Source organism: Sorex araneus, chromosome 4 (genome assembly GCF_027595985.1).
Source record: "Sorex araneus isolate mSorAra2 chromosome 4, mSorAra2.pri, whole genome shotgun sequence".
Taxonomy (NCBI): Eukaryota; Metazoa; Chordata; class Mammalia; order Eulipotyphla; family Soricidae; genus Sorex; species Sorex araneus.
Window position 1 is genome coordinate 105,666,652 of NC_073305.1, and position 9,020 is coordinate 105,675,671.

The following is a 9,020-nucleotide window of genomic DNA, read 5'->3' on the forward strand; positions in this document are numbered from 1 at the left end:
TCACTATTAATTTTTCCATTTCCCTGTAAATTTTTATATAGTCCTCAATCTTCAAAATCTAGAGAGAAGCACACAATCCCTGAACCTAATTTATATTACTGTGCACTATCAGAATTGATTGAAAGAACAGTTTCACCTTTAGCTTTCAACACAAGAGAACTGACAAAGTTTTTTTTAAGGTTTTTTAAACTTTGTTTGGAGGGGAGAAAAAAGAAATGCAAATGCTCACTGAATACTGTAGTAAATTTAGGATTCCAGTCAATTAGGAAATAAGCAATCAGTCATAGACAGGAATATGGGAGGTGAATAAAAATCATTCAGGCTAGTATATTGAATGTAAAGTCACTTAGGCAGAAGATATTTAATTCAAAAAACAAGTATAATCTTGTAAAGCCACAAAGTAAAATTTTGATTCAATGTTTACAAATTCTTGAATTAATAAATGTATAAAAGTATTTTTTTCAAACTTAAAAGGGATTTATTTGTGATTTCCTATATATATTTAGCTTGTAAATACAAGACTGTAAATGTATTAAAAGACAATTTCTGTTAAAGTTTTCATTGTGTTTCACTTCAAGTACTGCACAAGTTAAAATCTGATAAAGGATTTACATTCAGTTATCTGAAACTTCCCATCTCAGACTTGTGTTTAATGTGGTGGGTGACTTCATCATCTCCATAGACACCACCAGCAGGAAAGTCTCTCCTTTGTGGATTCTGGGACTCTCATTAGTTATTGTGCATACAGTTTTCATTTTCTATATCATTGTCATTATCCTTGCTATCTTTGTCACTTTCTAACGGGATGCCTGTGGTAGCTGAAGCACCTTAAGTTTCTTGGTCACTGTCACTGTCACTGTCATCCCGTTGCTCATTGATTTGCTCGAGTGGACACCGGTAACATCTCCATTTTGAGACTTGTTGTTACTGTTTTTGGTATATCAAATACGCCACGGGGAGCTTGCCAGGCTCTGCCATGCGGGCAAGATACTCTCGATAGCTTGCTGGGCTTTCCCAGAGGGGCGGAGGAATCAAACCCGGGTCGGCAGAGTGCAAGGCAAATGCCTTATCGCTGTGCTCAAGAGAAAAAAAGCCAGTTAGTTCTACTGAAAGTGTCTTGCTTCTGGTAGAAGAGCACGTACGCGGCTTTGGACACAATCTGATCTTTCGATGCTGTGGAGATACTACTGTCATCAAAATAGTACCATTTCCCATCATCTTTATTTTTTGCAAAAGCAGTACAATGTCCTCTTCCCATCACCCCATAGTGGTTGGAAACAGCAATTAAATTATAGTGGCAAGGACCTGCCTTTGGATTAATTAGGAATTCTGACATATCCAAGTCACTTATAGGAAAATCAACTAAGGTATCCAATTTATTTCTCATCTATCGACTGTAAGAAAATCGTTTGAGATGTACCACAAGAACTGGAGGCAGTGACCATAAATCTAATTTCTTTATGGCTTGTTGATATTCTTCACAATTTGGACAATACCAAGGATCTTCAGCACCTAGCTTTTCCTTTGTTGTAAAAAGCTCAATGCAATCTTTCAATTTCCCAAAGGGTTTTTTTGGAGGTTTATATTCCACACTTTCATGTTTCTCAAAGTCCTCAGCAGCATTTTCATCAAAGTATCTTTTTTTTTTTCAAATCAGAATCCCAATCCGAAACAAGAAAAGATCTTTTATCTAGCCTAAGCTGCCTACATCAAATCTTATATGCCGGGTGTCATCCTTGATGCAGTTGATACTGGTATTGCCCAAATTGTTGAGCTGGAATGTAAACAATCTCTTTTTGTGTCCTGTCAGTTGACCTTTGCAAGTTTCTTCAGTACATAATCCATTTTCACAATCATTATCTCCTCCAACTGAATCTTCAGACTGATTGTTTTCATTCTCAGAGGGAAGTTCTTGATCTTGGCTGAATTTATCATCTGGTTCATCTGTTTCCATTTCACTTGGTGAGCCTTCTACATGGATGCCATTGGGGCCATTCCCATTAATATTTTGGTCCTTACAGCAATGTAGGTCCAGGATATACATTTTGATCTCCCATCTGGTATTTGTCCCTACTGTCAAAGCCAACATATTTTTTTCCATTGTTTGAACAAGCGACTATCAACTAGGTACCAGGTGTCCCCCTTCCGAGTGAGATTTTGAGCAGCATCACGATGTCAGAATGCTAGATGTCCAGATCCACTGCTCCACCTTCCACCATCTTCTCCCACTAGTGGCGGTGGCAGCCATAAATGTATAAAAGTATTAATGAAAATCTGGAAGAGGAAAAAGATAAGATATATAATTCTTAAAAAAAGATATATAATTCTTTAAATGGTTCTAAGAGGGGCTGGAGCGATAGCACAGTGGGTAGAGCGTTTGCCTTGCAAACAACCCACCCAGGTTCTATTCCCAGCATCCCATATGGTCCCCTGAGCACCACCAGGAGTGATTCCTAAGTGCAGAGCCAGGAGTAACCCTTGTGCATTGTCAGGTGTGACCCAAAAAGCAAAAAAAAAAAAAAAAAAGTAAATGGCTCTAAGAATTTCTCCATAACTATAACTGGTCTTGCCTTTGCTTCTATAATTTCTCAGGGCTTACTCTTGACTCTGCACTCAGGAATTACTCCTGGTGGTGCTCAAGGAACCATATGGGATGCTGGGGATCAAACCCGGGTCAGCCGCATGCAAGGCAAATATGCTACCCACTGTAATATTGCTCCAGCCCCAGAGAACATTTCCTTCTAAATACTCTTCTTAGTTTCTGATTATCTACCTTTTAACAGGTACTCTTGGTGTCTGGGGTTGTAATTCAGTGTACATTCCTAAAAGCAAACACAAGCTTGCTCTCTATAAACTGAAAACATGCCAACGAGTCAGTGTGGAGGCTTCTGGAACGTACTCACACATCTTCATCACAGGGAGGATCGTACTATCATGATTTTTCCACTGAAGAAGGCAAGGAGGCATAGTTTTAGTGTTTTAAGAGTCTTGTTCTCATTCCATCATTTGATGGTGACCAAGGAGTCCTGGACTTTTCCCTCTGTATCTGATTGACTTCCTGGAGTCAGACAGACAGAACAGGGGACTGGACCTATGGTCAAGGAAATGCAGTGAGTGCACATTTGATACAAGGCTCCAAGGAGACCCATGGGTCAGCTCCAGAACTGGTCCTCAGGGAAGGATCAGGTGCAAAGCTGTGTTCATTAAATTACTTGGGGATACAGTTACCTGTCAGCATTCTAGGCTGCTCTGCATAGCTGTCTTCCAACCAGTAGAGCAGATGGAAATGAGACTCAAAATATCAGGTCAATGCTGAATCCTACAATGCCTGACAGGGAGTGGCCTTGGGACATGGTGGTGCTCACTTTACAGAACTGAACAATGGCACTCAGGAAAGATGATATGCCTCGGGGAAAGGATTAAAATATACTGACATGTAGTAGGGACATCTATGTGTTACATATTAATTCAAGTGTTTCCTCTTAACTCATCTGTGGAAGTGTACTCAGGATGGACAGCAAAATATTAAAATTCATGACTTATGCTACAGTGAGAATATAAAACAAACAATATTATGGTTTTAAAAGTGCAGAACTAATACACCATACCCATTACCTGAGAATCTCACTCCCTGCAATATTATTTCAAGATCCTTTTCTTGCTCCTTAGATACACTTCTACTGACCATCTCTTAGTGGTAATTTTACTGGGGATTGTCTTGTCCCTTGCTTATTTTCTGTTTCCTTATTCTCCACAAATGAGGGAGAGCATCTGGTGCCTATTTTTTTCTCACTTAATATGATCCCTTCCAATTTCATCCAAGTTAGAAGCAAATAAAGAACAAGATATAGTTTTATCTTTCCTTACAGCTGAGTAATAATATATATATATATACACATGTATATATATATATATATATATGATCTCTGGGACTGACAGGGAAGTCCCAGCAGCTCTCCGCCTCACTGCCCAGGTTCAGTGGTCTTGGGCTGCTCGCCTAGCAGACAGCCCATGTCATGGGGCAGATGGAGGAGGAAACGAGGGCCAAGCTGGTTGATTGATCATTTGCTGTTTATTCCATTCTCCCCACATATCTGTTTCAGTCTCTCTGAGCCCCCCTATTCTAGTCTCATACTGCCCATCATCCCTGTCTCCTTCTGTCTCTTCCACTCATCTCTCTGCACTCTATCTTGCTCCTGACTCTGTCTCCCAACTCCTCCACCTTTCCTCTCTCCACGCATAGCATTCTGGGCCAATGCAACACCCAGTCCTAACAAAATCAACATAAGAAAGCCCTTCCTGATTGCCCATCAGGCACAAGGATGGAAACACCACCTAGGGGTGTTCCTCATCTCTTTAGTCTAATAACTTAATTAACATCTTACTTAACATCTTAATTCTACTTCTCAATACTAGTTATTTTTGTTTGGGTGAGAGATACATTGAGGCTTGTAGGGTGGCAGCTCTCCTGAGAACATCTTGGCACAGACTCAGACTACTGGGCTCAGGCCAGATTTATCTTTCCTAACCTTAACAGGGTCCAATCTAGTTATTCCTTTTGGGATCATGACAGAATTTGCCCATGACCATCCTCTTAACTTATAGTTAAGCATTATGGCACTTTGGCCAGGCCCATTTGGATGCCAGGGTAATACATAGCTCACCGCTTGCCCTGGGTCCATCCAGTCCCTTGTTGGAACCCTGCTTTTGGGGTGCTAGGAAATAAGGGCAATTGAGGCTTAAGTTGAGAGAACAGATGTCCAGGAGGAAAATACCATTTGGAGTCAGTCAACTCCCATGTTACAAAAGCATAGCATTAACTGTCTTCTTGTGTCCACACAAAAAAGACATTGCTCTGAATTAACTATGCAAAGGACTTAAGGAGAAGAGAAAAACAATATTTACAAGTTAACAGAGCGCAAGGAAAGAACTGTGGTACAAGTGTCATATATATATATATATATATATATATATATATATATATATCACTGTCATCCTGTTGCTCATCGATTTGTTTGAGCAGGCACCAGTAACATCTCTCATTGAGAGGCTTATTGTTATTGTTATTTTGGCATATCCAATACGCATGGGTAGCTTGCCAGGCTCTGCTGCGCGGGCTCAATACTCTCGGTAGCTTGCCAGGCTCTTCGAGAGGGGCAGAGGAATCGAACTCAGGTCGGCCGCATGAAAGGCGAATGCCCAACCACTGTGCTATCGAGCCAGTATATATATATATATATATATATATATATATATATATATATATATGTATATATATTTGTAGCCGCCTGATATCTTATAGCCTACTTCTCCCCCTGGGAGAAACTGGCAAAGTACTGGGAGTTTCCTGCCCACATGGGAGAGCCTGGCAAGCTCCCCATGGTGTATTAATATGCTAAAACCAGTAACAAGCTGGGTCTCATTCCTCTGACCCTGAAAGAGCCTCCAGTATGGCATTGTTGGAAGGATGAATAGAGAGTGTCTTCTAAAATCTCAGGGCTTAGGCGAATGGAGATATTACTGAGACCTCTTGAGAAATTCGACGATCAACGGGATGATGATGATGATGATGATATATATACCACAATTTCTTTATCTATTGATCTGTTGTTGGATACTTAGATGACCTTCAGATCTTGGTATTGTCAACAATTCTGCAATCAATATAAGTATGCAAATGTACTTTCTGATTAATATTTTTGTTTGGGGGGTAGATGCCCTAGAGTAAAATTGCAAGATAAAAGTGAAAATCCATACTTAGTCTTTTGAGATGTTTTCAAACCATTGCCAAAGATGCTGAACCAAAAAATAGTCCCATCAGCAATGAATCAGAGTTCATTTTTCCATATACCCAGCAGCACTTATTGGTTTTGGACTTTTTTATACAAGTAATTCCCAAGTTTCATCAAAGTACTCTGAGATCAAAAGAAAATTCAAGCCTAGAGATAAACCCTCAGATGCATGAGCAGTTAACATAATAACCAAAAGTTTAGGAGCATGAAGTGTAGGATTGACTTGGAGAAAATATTTTCTCAACCTACATCACACAAAAGGGCTAATAACCAGGGTACATAAAACTTATCCTAAAGTCCAACAAAAACAAAAGCCACTGTAGAAAACAAAATTAGAGAAGCTTACAGATAATTCTTTGAAAATGACTTAGAGATAACCCACAGATATATTGGCCATATATATATATATATATATATGATATATATAAGAAAGCAAAGGAAAAGTAAAAAAGACACGTTGAACAAGGAAAACTACAGGCCAATATCCCTGATGAACATGGATGCGAAGATCCTCAACAAAATACTAGCAAATAGAATCCAACAACTCATCAAAAAGATTATACATCACGACCAAGCCGGATTCATCCGTGGAATTCAAGGATGGTTTAACATTCGGAAATCAATCATTATAATCCATCACATCAACAAAAGTAAAAATAAAAACCATATGATCATTTCAGTAGATGCAGAGAAAGCATTTGATAAGATCCAACATCCATTTATGATGAAAACTATCACCTACATGGGTTTAGAAGGAACTTTCCTTAAGATAGTCAAAGTCATCTACCACAAACCTGAGGCAAGCATTATCCTCAATGGAGAAAAACTAAGGGCCTTTCCTCTAAGATCAGGGACAAGACAAAGATGCCCACTCTCAACACTTCTGTTCAACATAGTATTGGAAGTACTTGCAATAGCAATTAGGCAAGAGAAAGACATTCAGGGCATCCAGATAGGAAAGGAAGAAATCAAGCTCTCATTATTCACAGATGACATGATTCTATACCTGGATAATCCTAAAACCTCTACTAGGAAACTCCTAGAAACAATAGACATGTACAGTAAAGTTGCAGGCTATAAAATCAATACCCAAAAATCTATGGCCTTCCTATACACAAATAGTGAGACAGAGGAAAGATACATTTTTAAAAAATGCCATTCACAATTGTCCCCAGAAAATCAAATACCTCGGAATCAGCCTAACTAAACAGGTTAAGGATCTCTACAAAGAAAACTACAAAACCCTACTCCATGAAATAAAAGAAGACACAAGGAAAATGAAGCGTATTCCCTGCTCATAGATAGGAAGACCTAACATTGTCAAAATGGCAATACTCTCTAAAGCACTATACAGATTCAATGTGATCCCTATAAGGATACCAATGAAATTCTTCAAAGAAATTGATCAAGCAATCCTGAAATTCATGTGGAACAACAAACGCCAACGAATTGCTAAAGAAATTCTTGGGAAAAAGACGATGAGAGGCATCACCCTCACCAACTTCAAACTGTACTGCAAAGCTGTAACAACTAATACAATATGGTACTGGAACAAAGGCAGAGCCACAGATCAATGGAACAGGGTGCAATATCCCTACACACCACCACAATTGTTTGAACATCTAATCTTTGATAAGGGAGCAAAAAGTGTGAAATGGAGCAAGGAAAGCCTCTTTAACAAATGCTGCTGGCAAAACTGGACAGCCACGTACAAAAAAATGGGCTCAGATCTCCACCATGTACAAAAGTCAGATCAAAATGGATTAAAGACCTCAACATCAGACAACAATCCATAAGGTACATTGAAGACAAGGTCGGCAAAACCCTCCACGACATTGAAGCCTATGGTATTTTCAAAGATGACACGCCACTGGCCAAACAAGAGAAAACAGAGATAAATAAATAGAACTATCATAAACTTAGAAGTTTCTGCACCTCAAAAGAAATAGTGACCAAAGTACAAAGACAGCCTACAGAATGGGAAAGGATATTTACCCAATACCCATCTGATAAGGAGTTGATATTAAGGATATACAAGACACTGGTTGAACTCCAGAAGAAGAAAACTGCCAACCCGATCAAAAAATGGGGTGATTAAATGAACAGAAACTTTCCCAAAGAAGAATTCTCAATGGCTGAGAGGCACATGAGAAAATGCTCTACATCACTAATCATTACGGAGATGCAGATAAAAACAACAATGAGATATCATCTCACACCACAGAGACTGGCCCACATTCAAAAAAACAAAAACAGCTGGTGTTGGCGTGGATGTGGAGAGAAAGGGACTCTCCTTCACTGCTGGTGAGAATGCTGACTGGTTCAGCCCTTTTGGAAAACAATATGGATGATTCTCACAAAACTAGAAATTGAGCTCCCATTTGACCCAGCAATGCCACTCCTGGGAATACACCCTAGAGAAGCAAAAAGGTATAGTAGAAATGACATCTACATTTCTATGTTCATTGTAGCACTGTTTATAATAGCCAAAATCTGGGAAAAAACTAAGTGCCCAAAAACAGATGGCTGGTTAAAGAAACTTTGGTTCATCTACACAATGGAATACTATGCAGCTGTTAGAAAAGATGAAGTCATGAAATATGCCTATAAGTGGATCAACATGGAGAGTATTATGTTGAGTGAAATGAGTCAGAAAGAAAAAGATAGACATAGAAAGATTGCACTCATATGTGGAATATAAAGTAGCAGAATGAGACATTAACACCCAAGAGTAGTAGAGATTAGAACCAGGAGGTCTGCCCCACAGATTGGAAACTGGCCTCACATGCTGTGGGAAAAGGCAGCAGAGACAGAGAAGGGAACACCTAGTAGAGAATATTGGGAGGACCCACTCAGGTATCAAAAGTGGACTATAGACCAAACATGATGGCCACTCAATACCTCCATTGCAAACTACAACATCCAACAGGAGAGAAAACAAATGGGAGTGACCTGCCACAGAGGCAAGGTGGGGTGTTGGGGGTTGGGATGGGGGTGGTGGGAGGGATACTGGGAAAATTGTTTTGATAAGAATGGGCACTGGTGGAGGATTGTAAACCAAATGCAAAACGGAAGTTCATAAGTTTGTAACTGTACCCCACAGTGATTTGCTAATAATTTTTTTAAAAAGAAAAAAATGAAAGAAAGAAAGAAAGAAAGAAAGAAAGAAAGAAAGAAAGAAAGAAAGAAAGAAAGAAAGAAAGAAAGAAAGAAAGAAAGAAAGAAAGA

General features: G+C 39.3%; 1 pseudogene; it reads right to left on the minus strand.

Moving 5' to 3' along the window:
- Positions 1 to 1,078: 1,078 nt before the first annotated feature.
- Positions 1,079 to 2,044, minus strand: LOC101539339 (ubiquitin carboxyl-terminal hydrolase 15-like; annotated as a pseudogene).
- Positions 2,045 to 9,020: the final 6,976 nt, after the last annotated feature.